A 19,681-nucleotide genomic window follows, 5' to 3' on the forward strand; every position below is an offset into this window, starting at 1 on the left:
CCAGGTTGAGTGCTTCGTGCAGATGGTCTCTGTTTATCTCTTCTTTATACCTAGAACAGAGACATGAAGACCTGCCTCCGTGTGCTGGAATAGCTTCTCATCCTGCTTCTGCCTCCTGGGTGCTGGGCAACTCAGCAAGGCAAAATCACCAGAATTGGCATTACGGGCCAAGATTACCTCTCGATTTTCCAGGCGGCATGAGGCAGCTCACTTGCAGTTGAAGCTGTTTTGGTGGATGCGATTCATTTGCCCTCTCTTGGGCATCTAAAAGGGTCTGGTCTGAGCTGCCCCTCACCAAATGGAGGGGACAGGCACCTCCTGAACAGGATTTTCTTTGCCCCATGGTAAACCCCAAATACAGGCGAATGCCTTTCAGAATGCTGGTTGAGACTTGGATATCTGAGTTTAGGAGGTCTAAATTTAAGTGAGATGAATCTCACCCAACGCTTGCAAACCTTGGTTTTTAGTCCTTTCGCCTTGATCTTTCCTTTTTTAGCCTGACCCTGCTGTTCTCCTACCGCTTGGGCCTTTTTTGAGGCATAAATAATACTTCTGAAACTTTACACGTCCCCAGGTGGGAGGTGTTGCAGAAATGCAACTGCAGGGAAGCCTTTGCAGCTCATCCTCCTGCAGACACAGAAGGCTGGGGTAAAAACCAGTCCCCCCACCTTCCTCCGATACCTTGTGCCAACATTTAATTGCTCTCACTCTGAGGAGATGCTATCTCCTTTCAAGGTTGAACTTAATCTAGCTTTGACTTGCAGAGGGGGGATGTTGTTGTGCCCTTGTCACAAAGGGGACTTGTCACTCCCAGCTCCTTGCCCACAGTGATCGGTCACCTCTTCGCCCGCTCCTCAGGAAGCTGAAGTATTTGAGGTGCTATAACCTCACGCTGAAAGGCTCCTGCTCCATCACGTATGGTTTTTGTGTCCATCCTTGGGACTTTGCTGGTGTGACCACGTTGTCCACGTGCCAGTCTGGATGCAGCCGTGACCTTGGCAATGCCGTGTGTTGGTGTGAGCTTGCTTTCCGACTTCTAATGGACGTGTTTCTCATTGCACCTTCAAGGACCACCTCCTTTTGCTCTGGCTTTGCTCTGATGGCGTATGCAGAAGAGATGCCCCACGCTCATCCCAAATCCTTTTCTGGCTCGGGCAGAGATCCCTTTTGTGGCCTCGTGTATTTGCCACATGAAAACATGGTCTGTTGGACTGTGACCTCCACTGAGGTGATTTGGGTCTCCATGCAACCGTGTCATCAACCAACCATCCATTAGTTACTGCTTTTTTTTTGTACTACAGGTTTATATTGAATATAATCCCCCAGAAGGAATCACAGATGAGGCTGAGCAGTGACGAAAATCCCCGAGGACCATGCTTGGGTGCTGGCTTCCCTCCCTGGTCTCGCCCTGTCATCAGCCGTGCTTGGGGCTGTGCCGGCACACACCTAATGCGTGTGGGGTTCGTTTCACCTGGTGTGAGATTTATCCTCAAAATATTATGTGCTTTGGAGAAATTTGGGCAAATGCTGTGTTGAGGCAGTTGCCTGCGTCATGCAGCCCTGTTGGCTGTCGAAGAAAAAATAAGTCTTTTAAATAGACCTAATTCCAGGAAACTCAGCTGGCTGATTGGAATTATATTTTTAGTCTCCAGTTTGTGTATTTACCTGAAACTTCTGTCCCGCCGTTCTAGCTGGTGCTGACCCCAGATTACCTGCTGCTCCTGCCTTTCACCTTTCGTCCTTTCTTAAAATACTGCAACTATACAAAGTTTCCCTGTGTTTCACTGGTTGATTTTAAAATGCTTTATTTTAGCAGATGTTCGGCAATCCTGAAATCTCTGTCATTAAGGGGTTTTAAGGCAGGTTATACAGGAGGTTGTTGGGAAGGACCCTGCTTTTGCACAATGGGGTGCACATGGTTAATCTGTAGACCGAGTTTCTCTCGTCCCCTTTGGTAACTGTTTTATCCCATCCCCAGCATCCCATCGGCAGCACAGAACTCACTTCCAATTTTACTGATGGTACCGAATAGTGAATCTAGCAGCTATCTAATTCTCTGTTCCTAGCGTGCTTAAAAACTGCCTTACTTTACAATTAATTCTGTTGGCTGTTCAGACTTAATGGATTCCTTTAGAGGTCCTCATCAGTCACCGACCCTGGACACTTCTTTTTCAGTGCCACTTCTTTTTCCTCTTCCTTTTCTGTGCCTTTTAGAAAGATCATGTTGCCATGCATTTTCCACATCTCAATTTTGCCAGAATGGCTTTTACCTCATTGAGCTCTTGCCGCTTTTCTGGATTTGTAACTTTTGGGGTCTTTGGTAGATGCTTTAAGCGGGTCCCGTACCCTCAGTGATGCTAACGATTGCTTTCGGCTTTGTAAAATTTACCCTTGTAAATTTAGACACTGCTGCCATTATTTTAGGCTCATAGTTTCTGTGACTAGTGCAGGAAGGGAAAGAAGCTATAACGGAAGAGGACTTGCAGTTCATTTTGGCTTCATCCTTGTCACGTAGCTCTGCTGCTGCTCCGTGGGCAATGAACTCTGAGCTACTCCACGTGCCACCAGCGGCTTTTCATCCGAAAGACTTATCAGTGTGTTCCTTCGGTTTGGTATTGATTATTCATTAGTTGTTTGCATTGTGGTATTTTTATTTGCATCTCTGGGTGTATGTATGTGATGAATTGTTGTCCTCCTTGTACCGGTGCAGCTGAACACACAGAAGAGAGTAAAATTCAGTGCTTATGGCCTGCGACCGCCTGGCAAATGGTCTTCGAGTGTCTTTGACACCACTGCAGAAGAAAATCACATACTTCATATGGTTTGAATTATTTTTGCGTGTTTAAGCACCAAATCTCTTCTTTTGTCCCCCGACACCTTCATACTCCTCTCCTAACCGACGGCTGCACCTTTCAAACCTTACCAGCTGCACTTCCCAGGCAGGCGCGATGCCGACCGGTGCAGCCCAAGCTCGGCACCGGGAAGCCACTGTGTGTTTCCCATGATCCGTGCTAGGGCGAGGTTAAACAGTGATCTGCTTCAAGGGCTTTCCAGGCAGAATTGCATGCGAGGATTTACAGGAGCCGATTTCAGCCCTGCTGCAAGGCGCCAGGATGACCTTGCGGGCATTCCCTGCCCGTGGGACTGGGTCAGGAGTGGGACAAGCTCCCAAATCTCCCTACCGAGAACATCCCCTGGCTCGGAGGCTGCAGGGGGAATTAGCGCTGCTTGTTCCTGCAGCACTTTGCATCCAAGCTAAGCCTGTCTTTAAAAAGCAGCCGGCGTGGTTGTGCTTGGAACAAGCAGCTCAGTTTCTATATTATACACAACAGTCATCTCTGTAGGAAGCTGGCCAGCCCACGCCGCTGCAGCAGCCCAGTGCTACATGGCTCTTAGCATGCTTATCCTCGGGGCGTTCCTGGGAGGAAGGGAAGGAGCAGGGGAACTCAAGGAAAAAGCTTTCCGGCGCGCTGATGTGAGTGTTCCTCGGCGGCGTGAGAAGCGGTGCCCAGGTATGTGCGTGTCCGTCGGGTCACTGGCAGGGATCCTTGTGCGTCGTTCTGGCTGCACGGCCGCTCTGCGGCGGGGAGAGCGGTCCCCTCCTGGGACCCGCTGTGGATCCACTGCGTGCAGGTGGGAAACCTGGATTCTGCTCTTGTGCCCTTAGTCTTGCATCTGCTTTTGCACCCTTAGTGCCTTCCTCACCAGCCGTGACCTGCCGCGGATAAAAAGTTACCCTCCGCTGCCCTGAGCCGTTGTCTTACTCCCAGGGTGAGTGATGGGTGATGGGAGACTTTCCAAGTCCGTACGATTTCCCAGGGAAGCAGCTCGGCTGTGTCTCAGCTTCGTGTTAGGACCTCTCCGGATTCAGGGAAGAGCAAACAACCCCCGGGCCGATACCTGTTGGTGTCCATCTGTCCCAGCTGCTCGAATTGTTTGCACAAGTCAGTTCTTGGCTACACTTGATTTTACAGCAGTATTAATTACATGGTAACTGATACACCTGCAACAATTAGCTATGTAAACTAAGATAAAAAGCCTAATCAAATTTCATGTTTCAGAGTACAGGCTGCTTTCCTCTGGAGGCTTCCTAAGCCCTCCTCCTGAAATCCCTTCCTAAAGGAAACTCTGCAGATCTTCTCTGGACCCTGGGAGAGGCTTGTTCCTACGTGTAAGTGAGGCAGGGCAGGGGGAAGGCAGCGTGTCGGCTACGGAGGCACGAGCCTTTCTGGAAGGAGTTGTTCCCTCTTTCCCACCTCTCACTTTTGCGGCTGTGATGCTACCGGTCCCTCTGGAAGGAGCTGGGAGTATCCCCAGCCCCAAATGCGCACTCCTGGTCTGGGGGTTTATGGAGGAGAGGAGGTGGAAGAAAACGCAGGCTGGATCACGTTTGCAAGCAAGGTGGAATATCATCCCGCCGCTGCAAAGTAAACTGCTGATGTGGGGAGGAATTGCCCGGTTTGACCTGCTCGGTGCCGCTCCGGGACGAGCACACGGACAAGCAGCCAGGCAGGTCTGCTGGAGGCAAGGAACCAGCGGCCGTGCGTGCCTCCAAGCAGGTCCCAACCGTCGCTCCCAGCGATTAATCTCCGCTTCGGGAGGTTTTCCAGTGTGCCTGATGCAAAACACAAGCCCGGGCGCAGCCTGCATCGTGGTCGAGTGCAGGGTGTAGAGGTGACTCGTTCCTATTTTATTCCCAGGGGACCCAGACGTGCTGCTGTCCCGCAGCCTGCTCTGCACGCCGGGCACGCTGCTGCTCGGTGCCTGCATCCTGGAGACCTGGCATTAAATCTTCCCAGGCTGTTCCCGAAGGACCCGGGGGGATGCCCCGTCCCCGGCACCCCGGCAAACCAGGCTGGCAGCGCCACGTCTGCCGTCACAGCACCGGTTGTACCCGGCCCCTCGCCGAGGCTGTGTGCTCCATTAACTCCCCCTGCCCCGTCCTGTGAAATACGGAAAGTTTTGAACTATTAGAAAGTGCCTTTGGGTAAAGGTAAATTAAACCCTGGCCTGCTGGGAGGAGGCAGGGCTGGAAACGTGAATGTGGAAATAGGTCCCGGCTTAAAATGACTTCAAGGACAGAGGGTAGATGCTGGGCTTCTTGGGATCTGGTTCAGCTGGGACTGGTTCCAATTAAAATGAGATCAAGGAGAATGGGAAGAGAAAAAAAAAAAAAAGTTGTTTCTTTGCATTTCTGTCAGTATTGCAGGTTGAAACATTGGTTTGCATCTCTTCTACAGGCAATGAATCTGACCCGGAGAGTATTTCAGATAACTTCTTTTAAGAATTACAATTCTTTTGCTCTCTGGGAATTCTGCTTTCTCCTTGTTTTTTTTTTAATTCGAGGTTGTATCAACTTAAGAAAGCCTTTCCCCATAGCCTGAAATGAGCAGGCCAGCCATAGTTTCCTTCCACATATCTCCCAGGCTGAGTGTGGTCAGAAATGCCATAAATTAGACATAATTATGTGCTTTTAGTAAGGCAGTAAGCACGGAGCAGACTGCTGCTGTTTCTGTGAAGGTAGGCAAGGCTTGTCATCTTGCTAAGGAAAGCTGGGAGTGGGAAATGGGTGGCCAGGGAGCTGGCGGGGAAGGGGGTTTGTGGGGAAGCCAAAAAGAGAAGCCTCATGAAGCAGAAAAAATGCTTGCAGGGTGGAAAGGGACAGCTCTCATTGCTCCTGGAGTTGCTGCTAGGTTGAAGGGGATGCTGCAGGACTGGGGCCAGATGTGCATACAGCTGTGCTAGCAAGGGCAGCTGGCACGTGTTCCTCGCTCCTGCACGCCCGTGCCACCGTTTGCTAAACTTCAGTGAGATACGTTTTAAGGCAAAGTTGCAATGTCATATGCACGTTTCTCTTTTTTTTTTTTTTCTTTTTTTTTTTTTTTCCTGTCTTTGCTTTACACCTGAGGTCAGTTTTGGGTTCTTTGCTAACAGAGGCAAACAAGGAAACGTGAAATTTGATGAGACTCTTTTAGGGAAACAAAGCTCGAGTTGTAACCGGTGGCTGTGAAGGGATCGCGATGCGCACGGTATCACCGCTGAGTCATCTCCTTTCTTGCTCGAATAAGGGGCAGGGAAATCTCAAAGGGCATCTGGATGGGCTTTACCTTTGCCAAACATTATCAATGGTTGCTATTACCGACTTTTCAACTTGTCTCGCATTCCAGCTTCACCTGAGTCCTATCTACTCTTAGATGGAGGCTCATTCTACTTATTTAAAAAGAAAACAAAAATTCTGGGAGTAACAAGGTGGCCTCACCCGCTCCCAAAATACCTGCTTGACTTTAGGCATGACAGACGTCCGTGCCATCTGCCTGCCTCTTCGACGCTGGGTTTTGCCCGGGTTTAGCGATCGCATCGCTGCATCCCCTGATGTTAAGGCAGGTGAGAAGGCAGAACAGCTCAGCACAAGCGACCTCAGATTTCTGGTAAATACCAACTGATTAACAAAGTGTAAATGCTGAACTGGGTGAGGGTGGAGGAGACACAAGCAAGATTGTTAGCCGTGCTAATCGGGCTGGTAGAAAGGAGTTTGATCACAGCGCTTGAAGGGCCTCATTATCTTGTGTGTTTGGAGAGCGCGGAGGCAATTCTGCTTTCGGGAAAGGCTTTTACAGTCTTTGTCTCCTTAAGTCATTAGAAATGCCACAAGCTCGTCTGTAAAGATGGGTCTAGGGATGAAAAAAAAGTCTCTCTGAGCTGGAAAGCTAATTGCCGTCTGCTCTTCAAACGCAGCAAAATGGGCAGAGCGCGTTTTGGAAAAAGGGAAGAAGTTTGAAGGCAATTCCGATTATAATACTTGCAACATCTTTTCAGTACACGAAAATTTTGTGTGTTTCAGCAGATCCCAGGAACAGTCGCAGCATTAATGCAGTAGCTGAACAGCTAGGGAAAAACCGTGACGGCAAAGTTTGAAAAACTTCTCCTTTTTCCCCTACGGAGGAGGGTGGGTTAGTACGTTTGCTCATCTCACCCATTTCATTTCAGCAGTGCCGTGAGACCGAGGAGGGCAGACGGTCCTGCAGACCCTGGGAAGGGTATGGGGATGCTGCTTTTAACGCAGGACTTCCCCCGTTGGGGATGCGGGATGCCTGTTCCCCACGGAGTCTCCAAACCTCCCCGTGATTTAGGTTTACATCCTGAAATATAAGCTCACCTCCTGCACTGGCCTCTTGTATCTGAATAAATCTCATGTGCCTGCTACTACTCAGACAGAAAACATAATCTTTATTGCTGTAATCTGTTTTTCAGCTTTCCTTTATCACAGCAAAGTATTGGAAGATCTGCAAAATGCTTTAGAAACCTAAGCATTTTTTGAGCCATAGATACTGAAATGGAAAAAAAAGTCTCTGAGACCCAAGTCTTGCAAACCAAACCACTCGGCCAGGTTTTCTTGGCATGATTCCTTTTGCAAAATGGGTATCTTGCCGCCCACTGGAGCCGAAAGTGAACAAATGGATTAAGGCTGTGAAATTGCTCCATCCTGATCACTCTTTTACAGCCCTGTGCAGAGCAGAAGGGATGTTTCGGGGCAATATTTGGCTAAATGCTGGCCACTGGTGGCCTAGAGCCCAAGCTGGTGCAGAGGACCTTAATTGCATTGCTCTCAACGAAGCATAGGGCAGGTTGATGCTCTAGCCCTACATTTAAAGCATCAGATTTGAAAACAGAGCAAACCAGCCCAGACCTTCAGCAGCCTCTCAGTTTTGCCGTGGAGTTGCTGTCTCACTCCCTCCTCCCTTCTGGGCACCCAGGTCTTGATGGGGAGCAGGATCGTGCCCACTTCAGATGATCCTCGTGTAGCAGGCAGCGATAGCCAGGCAGCGGGCAGGCAATGCTCCGCTCGTGCTCCTGTGAGGTGCTGCGTATGCTCACCTCCTGTTTGCATCTTTTTCTCAACAAAAGCATGGTGGTGGAACTTTTCTCCTCCTGAGTAGCGGTTAAACTTGGACACAAAGTGCTGGGCAATGTCTGTGAAGCACAAGCCCTGCGTGGGATGGAGCACATCTTCCCAGGGCTCTGGAGGACCGTGGTGCGTGGTTGCACCCTCTCAATTTTCTCATCCTGGTTAAGACCACTTCTGGCATGAGGAATATCCACTTCGCAACTGTCTTGATTGCAGCGAGGCGGCAGCCTGGGTGGTGTGTCCCAAAACAGATCCGGTGCCTGCAACGGGAGCCTGTGGCGGACCAAACCCAGCAGCACTGAGCCCGGGCCTTGTTGCAGAGGAGCTGGGTACAAGAGCTGGAGGACTGGCTGGATCTGGTTTCCCCCCTCACCACGACCCCATTAAAATTTAAGGGTAAAAGTGGGAGGAATGGAAGAGAATTTGCTATTTAAGGCTTAATTCATTTTTAACCTCAAGCATTAGCTGGAGTTTGCACAAACCACTGGCAAGGCAATTAAAGTGACTTTTTAATGGGTTATTTTTGCCACTTCACCAGGATGGGAGCTAAAGATCCCAGGCTGTGAGCTGCCTGGGGTAGGGGCCATCCTTTTGCTGTGCTGCTCTGATGCTTAATCCCTAACTGGGTTTTATTCACGAGCCCTGGCTGAGTCACAGCGAGAGAGAAGGCGCAGAGATGCGGCTGGATAGAACATGGGGAGGAAAATGTCCGGGCATCAGTCCCCAAGGCTCCAGCTTGGATCCATCCTGGAAAAGAAGAGTAAAGGACTTTGGACAGTGCAGTGTCCAGCTTATTTTGAAGTTGCTGGGTGTTTTGCAGGAGTAAGCTCCAGGGCCAAAAAGCAATGAAAAAAATGGATTCTCTGAGAGTTCCTCTTAAATCCTGAGGATAGTTAGGAGAAAATGAGAGCGAGTACGTGAGCGGCTGGGTTTTCGGAACAAGAGTGCAATGACTATAAAGCAGACCCGTCCCTCCGAGCGCTGGGCAAAGGCCTGTCTGTCCGCACCTCGGTGAACTGCTACCCCCGCTCTCTGCGTGGGACATAGCTGCTGCATCCCACGTGGTGAAGGATGCCGTGATGATGATGAAGTCTAATTTCAGATGCGTTTGGGGAACGCCTTCCCAGGCACGTGCCCTGTCTGCAGCCGGGGACAGGACCTGGGGCTTGTCACCTCTGCAGCATGGGAGAGGGCACCAGGCACAAACCCCAGCGCCTTCATCCTGGCCTCACGTTTTCCTCTCTTAGCAGAGTGCGTCCTGTGTTGCTCGTTCCCTCCAACGTTCGAGTCCGTTTCACAACGCAGCGTTGGAGGAATGCGAGCTGGGGTCCGGCTGAATTAATTTCTTGTGCAACTCAGCCAAACCAGGGATGAATCTCTTTTTCTCTGCCACATTCATTCGTTCAGCTACTGCCTGCATTAACACACCCCTGTTGCTTTGCGATCTCTCTCCACCTAGGTTATTTAGAGGAATGCTTTCTAAAAATAGCTGCCTGGTTTGATGTCTTTCCCCTGTTGTTCTGTGTAGCACTAAAAACCTGCCTAAAAAGGCCGTCCAGTTCATTGAGGTTCCCTTAAAATACAGCTAATCCACATAATCTCATTATAGTAGTAGGTGATTATACTAAGAGCAAGCTTTAGCAGTGGTGCAGCAAAGCCTTTTATTCCCCTTCTATTATCTGGATGGCTAAAAGTCACTGGGAGTGTGTTTTGGTTTTGCTCAGGCTGTTTTAGGACCAGGACTTACAACACTTTTGTTTAAAATCTCTAGAAAATCTCCTGCATTATTTTTGACGATGCCGGCACATTTCTTCCGCGGCCACTGGCTTTCAGCTTTGCTGGCCGCCGGCATCCCATGACTACGCACCACGGTCTCCCATAATCATGAGACTGGGAAGCATTAAAACAGCAGAGACCTCTTTCCCTAGAGTAGAAGAGGGGAAGCTTTGCCCTGTGAAGTTGTTAGCGTGGGATTCCTGGTCTCCAGCATCTGTTTGCTGGCGTGGGACTTTGTCACCCTGCTCTTTAGGGCGTCAGACCAAGGAAAGGGCTGAAGTTTGGGAGGCCGAGTCCCCATCGTTGGGAAGGACCTGCCGTGCTCCCCAGGCAGATGGGATGTGTGGGGGCAGGCAGGGTGAATGTGTGGGTCAGGCTGGGGGGCTGTCCTTTCGATTGTGCTGGGAGATAACGTGGGGCGGAGGTGTGAACCACGGAAACGTGACCATGAGCAAGGGCTTGTGCCTGTAGGAGCGGTGAAGCAGTTTGGGCTTGAAAGGTGGCTCAAGCCTGCTCTTGAAGAGGAACATTTTCCAGGAGATGTTGCTGCCTAAACCCCCGTACACTTGGATCAAGGACTGACTCTTCAACAGTGGCCAAATATCACAGAGCTTATGGTGAAATACCATGCCTGGACAGTCTCTTGGACGTATGATTAATCCTCCTTGAGGTTTGAACAGCCTGTGCTGTTTACGATGGGTTACAGATCATGTTCTCTGCGTACTCGGTCTGGCCGTGCTCAGCGGCCATGCCCCTCGGTCCAGCAGCCCCGGCATCTCGGGGGAGCATCGGTTTGGCAAAGACTGCTGTCGCCCTCCCAGAGGGTTGTTCGTAGATGGATGTCTCTGATCGCTCGCTCCTCTCGAGGACGATGGAGGCAAGAGCACGCGGCTGGAGGTGCAGCTCCCCCAAGCCCCCGCCTGTGCTGCCTGGGAGGAGAGAGGGGCTTCGGGGGGTGTTTCTGGCTGGGGCACTGGGCACGTCTCCGCACCGCGCAGTTTCACCCCCTTTCCCCTCTCAGTCGCTGGGGGAGCATCTCTCCTGTGGGCATGTTGGGGCTGTAGCAGCATGGGGCCATCGCTGCGGGACCGCAGTGGGAGGAGTGGGGGTGGAAACCTTTTACAAAGTGGTTTCTGCAGACAAATGCAGGGTTTTTTTCCTCTCCCTAAAGCCTGTCTTCGTTGTTTTCCCAAGCTGAGCATGCAGATCTGCAAGCGGTCCAGCCTCGTCCCCCAGAATAAACTGGATGAGATTTGTCAGTGAGCAGAAGGATTAAGAGGGAGGTTACAGACCAGCTCTGACAGACACAAACGCAAGCACTTTTGCGAGATCCCAGCGCAGTGTTTTGAGAGGACGTCGGGCTCTCTGCTCGCAGAGGTACCTCCTGGGGCCCATGGCGGGTAGGGGCGAGTCGAAGGAGTCGCTCTGCCATCTCTCTGCCTGCTGGCACATGCTGCACATACCTCCTTTGGGGCAAATTCCTGGTGCGGGCTCCTCAGTCACAGTAAAAAAACCTCTAGGGCTCTTTCTATATCTATTTTTTTTTAACTATTTTTTTTTTTAATAACTGACCTGCTTTTGCTTATCTTGGTCCAGCCCCTCCAGTGATAACACAGGCAAAGTCCTGACCCGCGGCATCCTGGGGAGCAAAGGCCCAGCTCTCCGACGAAGTGCTGGCAGAGAGCAGATCTTCTCGTCTCTTTTTTAGAAGAAAAGACTGTAGGTGCCAAACCAAAAGGGCAAAGTGATTTGCCCTGATGAGGTATCGTGTTTCTGCTCTGATTTGTGGCTAGGGGAGAGGCTTCTGAGTCATCCATTCTAGGAATTGCTTTATTTAGGTAACAGAAATAATTCTGCTGGTTTTAAATCAATGTGTTGTCAGCCATTAAAAACCTGTGCAGCATGAAAACTGCGGCTGGCAGGACTCGGGCTGAAGAGGGAGCAGGATGGAGGCTACAGGTGCAGCAAAATACGCTGGCTACAATGTCTGTCTGTCTGTCATGGACAGCTTGACACAGGCAGATGCCTTCATAGACATGGAGCTGGGCTTTTCCAGCTTAATACCATGTCAAACAAATGTATTTAGGCTGGTGGGAGAGGGTGCCTTGGCTGCGGGGCGCATGTACCGAACCATGTTTGTTCGAGGCACTGTCTGGTTGCTGTCTGGCTGCAGACCACCGAGCCCAGAGCGGTTTCACGTGCTGGGTCCCGCTGGGAAATGAGACCTTTCCCCACGTCTCGTCTATGTTCAGCCGCTCACAGCCCCCTGCCACGGCTGATTTACCAAAACCAGCTGTCTGGCTGGGGGCAGCCGGGTGGCTTTCCCGCACCGCTTAAAATCTCTGCGAGTGTCAGCAAGTTCTTCATTGTTTTCTGTTCTTTCTGTGAACTAATGAGCGTTGTCTGATTTTTTCCTTTCCTTTTTTTTTTTTTTTTTTCCTCTTTTTTTCTCAGTGTAATTTGGCCTGGCCACAAGTGCCCTAACCGTTAAGGAGGAAAATTCCTATTTTCCCTTGAGAGGTTTGGGCAGCAGAGGTGGCTTTGCAGTGCTGAGTGATGCTGCTCCGCTTGCTTACGGTACAGTGGTGTGCATGGGAAAATTGTGTGTGTGTTACTACTGTTCAAGCCAGGACTCTGGGGTCATTTTTATGCTGCTTCCCTTTGGTTTTGCCTTCTCCCTCCAGCCTTTCCCACAGGCTTACGGAGATTTCACCTTCCTTCTGTGGCAGTGCTACTTGGTGCCTTCTGACCTTTTGCTGGTGGCAGCTCTGCTCATCTCCTCAATGGGTTTCCATTTGGATCCTGGTATTAAAGGCATCTGATGAGCACTATTTTGGGGGAAATAGGTATATGATCCACTCCTGAGCAGGTTGCATGGCTGTTGTTTGGTACAGCTGGGTTGTCAAGGCATGATAGATCCCAAAGGAAAAAAAACTCTTCATGAAAAACAGGTTACTTCAGATCACCCAGGGTACCTGATGTGCCTTGCATCGGCAGCTCTAGGAAGCTGGGAGGATAAAACCCGCGTTCAGAAACCCAGAGTGCGCTCATCGATTTGACTGTAGTAATCTCTGTCTCTTTGCTATAAGCAGCTCTGGCGTAAGAGGGTCTGATTCTGCCCGGGGGGAGGACTCTGACGGTGATAATTAGCAAGAGCTTCACTCAGAGGAGCTCACAACAGCAGTCCTCTGATTTTGGAGCTTGCTTTTAGACCGGTCCAAGTGCTTGCCAGTGTCTGTGCACAGGCTTGTGATGCTTTCTGGGATACCAGATTGGGGTGTCTCTGGTGGAGACCCCAGCACTGAGATAGCTGAGGATACACAGCACAAGAGCATCGCTTGTTCTTCAGCATCCTTCAAAGGCTGAGTGGTTCCTGTCGTTGGCTGTATTCATCATGAGGTTTGTGGAACAGCTCGTTCCTCTGAGATCGGACCGGTTTTGCTGGGGTGGGTTCTTGCCCCCTGTTTCCTTGGGATCCCATCTGCCAGGTCGGGTCTCCTGATGTGCTCGCTTCTCGTAGGGTGCCCAGTGTGGGGCTGGTGCAGAGCGCAGCCTGTAGGCATCGGGGTGTGTGGAAGGTCTCCGTTCAGGCAGGGAGGGCATGGAGCCCCCCAACTCTGTGATAGAAACCTCATACTCCTGCGAGGTGCAGGAGGTTGCAAAGCAGGGAACCAGATCCTGTAGTTTCTAGTGTGAGCTGCAGGAGGGAGGGGAAGAGGCTGTTTGCCAAGACAAGAGCAGAAGCGTTGCCTTCACCTGCGCTCAGCCCTGAAGAGTGACCCTCCCGGGGCTCTCTGTGGGATGTTCCTCCAGAACTGAGCACCAGGAGCCCACGTTTATTGATGGGAAGGACTAATTAAGTTTCAGCCTTGAAGCAATTGCTGGCCTGGGAGCTCAGAGCTACAGGAGACTTGCCCATATTTCCCTCTGCTTCAGTAACTCCGTTACTGTGACTAAAGCTTGGAGAGATTTCCTAAAGACGTGCAAGTCCATCACGGCAGCGGTGGGCACCAAACTCCCCGCACTCGGTCCGCCGTGGGGTCTCTGCTGCTCAGCTCCTCCGGGTCGGAGATGGCTTCCACCGTGCGTGGCGGGGATGCTGCGGCGTGGGGAGCGGTGAGGCAGAGATAAAGGATGTTTGAAAGGCTTTTGCTGAAGGGGGGAGGGATGCTGGGACAAAGAGAGGGAGCAAAAAAATTAATCTCATCATGCTCCTGCCAGATCTACCCGATACGAGGATCGATAAGCTAAGCCTGTACGATGAACGCAGCCCCTGCTAGATCCCACCTGCTTTGCAGCACGGTGTTTAATCTTGGGCCCAGGTGAAAAGGCTGTTGAGATGTGATGGTTTGCAGGATCCAACCCTTTACAAGGTGTTCAAGTGAGAGATTGCTGTTATCCTCCTTTAATTAGCACCTGTGGTGCTCTGTTAATAACAGACATCTTGTTATGACACTTGAGCTTTAATGAATTCATCCAGCTAGAGATATCGCCGCTGCTCGGAGCGGATTCGGTGAAAAGGAAAAGCTCATCACAACCTCACGGTCAGGTCTTGCGCTGGGAAATGCTGGGAGCCCACTGGGAGACGGCAGCGGAGAGCCCGTGCGAGGGCACCCAGAGCCCCCCAAGCCTGTGCGAAGGCACCCAGGGCTCCCCGAACCTTCGGAGGAGTGAAGGGAGCAGAAAGGTCAGTGCAAATGGCAGCAGCAACGTGAGGGCAAATGCTTTCCTTGCACAGAGTGGTATGAGAGAGAGAGAGGAAGAATGGAAGAATAAAATTTCTGAATTCCCTCATCCCTTGTATGGCACAAGGGGTCCCGATTATAAAATCTCAGGGGCGATGTGCTGTGCGAACAGTGAAACAGATATGCTACCCTCAGTGAAAAGGCAAGTGAGAGGTAAATTCAAACTGTAAAATATGCTCGGCGTTCATAAAGAGGGAACATGTCTCTACATTTCCTGCGTTATTCTTATATGCACAATGTTTCTGGGGAATTTGAGTGTATAATTCTCTGTATAAGCAACCGCATCCCTTCCTCAGTGGCCTCTCCGTGCCCAGGAGACTGGAGGACAGGCTGGTGGGAGCATGGGCTCTGCAGGGCATCGCGGGAGCTCCTGACCCTTCCCTCTGGCCGAGCTGCAGGTTTGAGCGATGACTTTGACCTCACACGTATTTATTAAACCCACTGGATTTATGGTCTGCAGACCGGGAGAATTTTCCAACAGAGAAATTTTTTGGTATATGCTTTGAAAGTACCCCAAAGCTTTCCTAGCTTTAAACCTAGGATAGATAGGAGGTGGGAAAGGGGATGGGAATAAAGTTAGCACTCAAATCCCTTAAAACCATTGTCGCTTTGTGTTTTACCATCTTCCAGCACCCCAGCAAAACCCTCTGTCGAGCACACGAGCAAAAGATTGGGGTGACTCCACCGGTATAAACAAGTCAGATGTATTCTCCCTGCAAGTTTTATCCCTCTCTGCTCCTGACCCTCTGTTGTGCTTCAGGACCTGTTTGTTGGCTGTATTCTGCTGCAGTTTGCCCTGAAGCTCCCATTGAATTTGGCTTTTCAAGTGGGTGGCAGATCCTGGCCTCATCAGCTGAAAAACCCCTGGGACTCTGGTTCGTAGTTTCATGAAAATAGACCATGTTTTCCATCATCTGCAGCCAAATAGCATCGCTGCTGGTTTTATGACCGCTGTTGGTCTCAGCAGCTATTTTCATGAGGCCACTGAAATAATACTTTGTCATTACAATAGACTTGGAGAACCAAGAAGAGAGGAAAAACCGGGACGGCTGATGATGAGGCTGGCATCCCGAAACTCCCCCTTGGTTAGCTGCAGTACCGCCCCAGGATCCAGCCCTTCGTTGGAAGTGCACATTTAAATAGTCGGATGGTTGTTCCCCCGCTGCAGTTTCCGGGCATCGGCTGCTCGGATAACTCGGGAGAGCACCCAGACTGCGTGCACGCTTTACTTTGTTTCTTTAGTGCTTCTAATGAAATAACCGGTCAGAAATGATGTCTGATTTGGATAATGGAGAGCACTGGAAAAATAACTCCTGTAGCCGTTCAGGGAAGGCTGGTCAGCCTGATCCTTTGGGTTTGCTGTTGTCTCGGTCGGAGGAGGCAGAGATAAAAAGGACAAACGGAGATGGCGGTCAGTCCCACAGGAGGGTGTTGCCTGCTGGTCCCTTGGCGGTGGTGCATCTTCCCGTATTCACCAGCAGCTTTTCCCTGGATGGTTCAGTGAGAGGGACCCAGCCACGAGAGTGAGGACAGGCGCATGGCTTGCCATCCTTTTAGGGGTGATTCTGCCTCGGCCCCTCTAATTGCAGAAGATACTGCAGGGTCATCATCTCAGCTGGGGGCTGAGATGTAGCCGGGAGCACCGCAAAGGCCATCGCTTTGCTCGTGAGATGAAACAGGGCTCTTTCTTCCCTTTTAGTCTTATGCATCGCATTTTCTCTTTCAGTGCTTCTAGAGTGGTACTAATTATTAATAATTAAGCTGACGAGGCAAAACTTGGTTTCTTTCCGTTGCATCTCGAGTAAGCCGAGAAGCGCAGCGTGGGAGCTAGCACCGTGTCCTGTCCAGCCCTACCTGGTCTCAGCAAACCCTGTGGAGTTTGGCTCATAGTGCCAAAAAGCTGAGAAATGTGATGGGTTCTGGGTGGTGGGGCTGAGAGATGAGGTACAGAGATGGATCTCAAACCCAGCGTGGCACCTTGTTGAAGCATATTGATCCAAGCGCTATTTCACAGAGTTCCCTTTGCCGGTAGGAAATTTTTTCTCCTTTTCTTGGATTTTTTTTCCTACTCAAACATCCAGGAGACCCATGCAGAGTCTGAGGTCTTCAGCGCAGGCTCAGAAAACTCAGGTTAGTCACCACAAGTGGAAAAGCTCCAGTTTTGCTGCAGCCAGATGTACCTCTTGCAGCCCTCTGGTTGCTCATCAGGTCCCAGCCTGCCCTTAAACCTTCCCGTGGTCCTCAGACCCCCTCACCACCTTCTTGGGGTTTAAGCAACGTGTGCTCCCTTTCCACGGCCATGCAGCTGGGTTGCAACGCAGGGGTAACCTTCCCGCACACGGTGCTCTTTCCCGCTGTCCTTGCAGAGCCTTGGGATTTATTTACCTCCTTTTTCCCCTTCACTCCTGGTTTCTCATCCTTTTTTTTCCCCTCCTGTGACTACGGACCAAGGCACCTCTCTGGCTTGCCCTGCTTCCTAATAGCAAGAGCGGCTTTCTCTGTTCAATCCTTGCATGCAAGAGCCAGCATTAGATAATTGCTGACTTGAAGAGAGGCTGTAATTATTTTTGCTGCTAACTACAGGAGCAAGCAGTGTTTGCCAGACTGGTTGGTAACTGCTGGCAGATGCTCTTCGGACGGTATCCCTGCCCTGCCTACATCCCTCGCTGCCGTCATATGGTCCATACGTCTTTATTTTAACCGTTAACTGGATCCTTCTTCAAACAGCTGCTCCGTGCTGGTCTGAAGCATTACGGTTCTCTTCCACCTTTAATGATTGATGGTTGCAAACCGAAACAAAGCTCAGCATTTGATGTTTTCCCTGTCGTTACTCTGGGTAACTTCTGCCAGAGAGCAGGAGGGTACTGCTGGCGATGCCCGATGCTTGGGGAGTGCAGAGTGAAGGACCAGGCTGTGAACCCACTGCCAGGTGAATGGAGCGGCTCTGGTGATTAAGGGCTATAACAGAGGCATTAATCTGGCATGGAGAACACAACAGGAGCAGATCCCTGGTAATTTTATTTTTTCCCTTCCCTCTGCAGCACTGGGACCGGTGTCTAATCTGAGACATCCCCGTGCAAGGTGACAGCCCTTGTCATGCAGCTGGCTGGTCCCTGCAGGTCTCCCCGGCTTCAGAAGGACGTGGTGGTCCCCTCAGCGGGTGGCACGGGGCATTGGTCTGCACGTGGGTCTCGTGGTAAAGAGGGGTGCAGCAAAACGAGGCATCGGGGGGTGTTTGGGAGTGGGGCAGGGGCCGGGCAGGAGAGGGTGTCCTTGCTCCTCTGAGATTCATACGCGTCGGCAGGGAGACACGGTAGGTCGAAAGCTTCGATGAGCTGATCATCTGGAAAAAAAACCCAGTCATTTCCTAACGCTTCGCGTCTTTTGTTCAGTTTTGTTTCTAAACGAATTAATTGGGGGTGAAAAATTGCAGTGTTCTATCTAGAAAACTTTAAGTGCTTTGAGGGCTTTGAACCATCTTTTCCTAACTGGAGCATCTGCAAGAGGTGGTCCTTTGCCCACGGCCACCCCTGCATGGTGACCTGCCACTGGAAAATGACATTTTATCAGGAAAATCCCCAAAATACTGGGATCCTCCGTGCCTTTGGCTAAATCTGTGTCCTCGTCCCCAGCAGACGTTGGTATTTGCCCGTTACGCCGTTGCCAGCAGCTGGGTGAGGGGTCTGCCGCGGTGCCAGCAGGTTCTTCTGCTGCTTTTCTTTTCTTGAAAAGCCAGTACATCTTTAAGAGATTCCTCCATCGCTCAAGGGAGCACGTGTTAGCACAGAGAGGCTTTGAAATACAGGGCTCTGCTCCCGAGACGCCGCAACTCGCTGCTGTTGCTCACCTTGCTTGTGTTGGGTCTGCGTTCATTTGTTCCAGCTTCTTAATGCCAAGGGTGTCATAAAGTCTTTTCATATTAATAGGGGGTGAAAAACCCCACAAATTTTATCATTCATAGATTTATATATATATATATTTATCTATTCAGCTGTCCTTTCAAAGAGGACCATGGGACCCTATGTCTGTCTTGTAGCACGTGCTCGCACGGAGGAGTTCTTGGGTCTGTGAAACCACGACCTGCTGGAGGAGAAGAGCGAGGCTGGGAGGCTGCGAGCTGGCTCGTGCCTCTGAAGGGAGCAGCTGCTAAACTTGGACAGATGGGGGAAGCGTTTTCGCGGCCTCTGAGTGCCGAGCGCATCCTTACGAAGGACGCGGTGAGAGATGAAGTCAGCTCCTATTTTCCCACCAGGTCTTCCCGCCCCTGCGTTCATCACTGGCAAAGCTGCTGGAGAAGCAGCGGGACGGCTGCCTGTGCCGAGTGGCTCTCGGTGGAGCCGGGCGCTTGAGCTGCGGTCGCAGGCGCTGCTGATGGATGGGCAAATCCGCGCAGCTAACGACACGGCTCATCCATCTCAATGAGGATGCTCTCCTCCTTCCCCCGGCGCGCTGGAGGAGAAACGAGCTGTGTCGTTAGCTGCTTGTGCACCCCAGGCTGAGCAAGGCTGGAGCATCTCTCTCTCGAAACGAGCTAAAATGGTGTGGTTTGCCACGTGACGGAAGGGGTTGGCAGCTCCCCGTGACCGCAGGGATGGAGCCAGCGGCATCCCCAGACTGCTGCCAAGGTTTGCTGTGGGACCCTGAATTCAGGGGCAGTCCCACCCTCGCGGCTGGTTTTTAAGGCTCTTTGCAAAACCGGCCAGGGTGGCACCACCTCGTTTGCCCGAGCAATTTTGGTCGTAATAAGCTGAAAAACTCCACAGCCCTGTCTGCTCTCAGCTGCTCGGCAGGAAGGGTTCATACCCTCACGGGCTGCGACCTTGCTTTCCTTGCGATGCCGTTTAAATGGGCAGTCAGATACATAGTGCACTGTTCAATCTTTGCCTTCTGCAAATCGCTCTGTAACATTTTCAGACAGATTAAAATAAAAAAAAAAAAAAAAAGAACAACAAAGGGGAAAGGAAGAGGTACAGTTTTCTGTGTATTACAAATTGAAAAGGAAAAATTAACCATCTGAAAAATGCTGGTAATGATGCGTGCCTTTGGAGGGGATAACTAATGAGTCTCCGAAAGGTCACAGGTTTGCTCATGGTTAACTTTCAGCAAGCCATTACTTAGGCAGGGCATAGGCAGCGCTGGTATCAAATGAATCCATCTCCTCTTTTCTTCCAGGAGCGGGACTGAGAACTGCTGAGGGATAACCAGGCAGCGCAGCGCAGGGAACTCCTCCAGCAAGCTGTAAAGATCAGACGGC

This window comes from Mycteria americana, assembly GCF_035582795.1.
Source record: "Mycteria americana isolate JAX WOST 10 ecotype Jacksonville Zoo and Gardens chromosome Z unlocalized genomic scaffold, USCA_MyAme_1.0 Scaffold_30, whole genome shotgun sequence".
Classification (NCBI taxonomy): Eukaryota; Metazoa; Chordata; class Aves; order Ciconiiformes; family Ciconiidae; genus Mycteria; species Mycteria americana.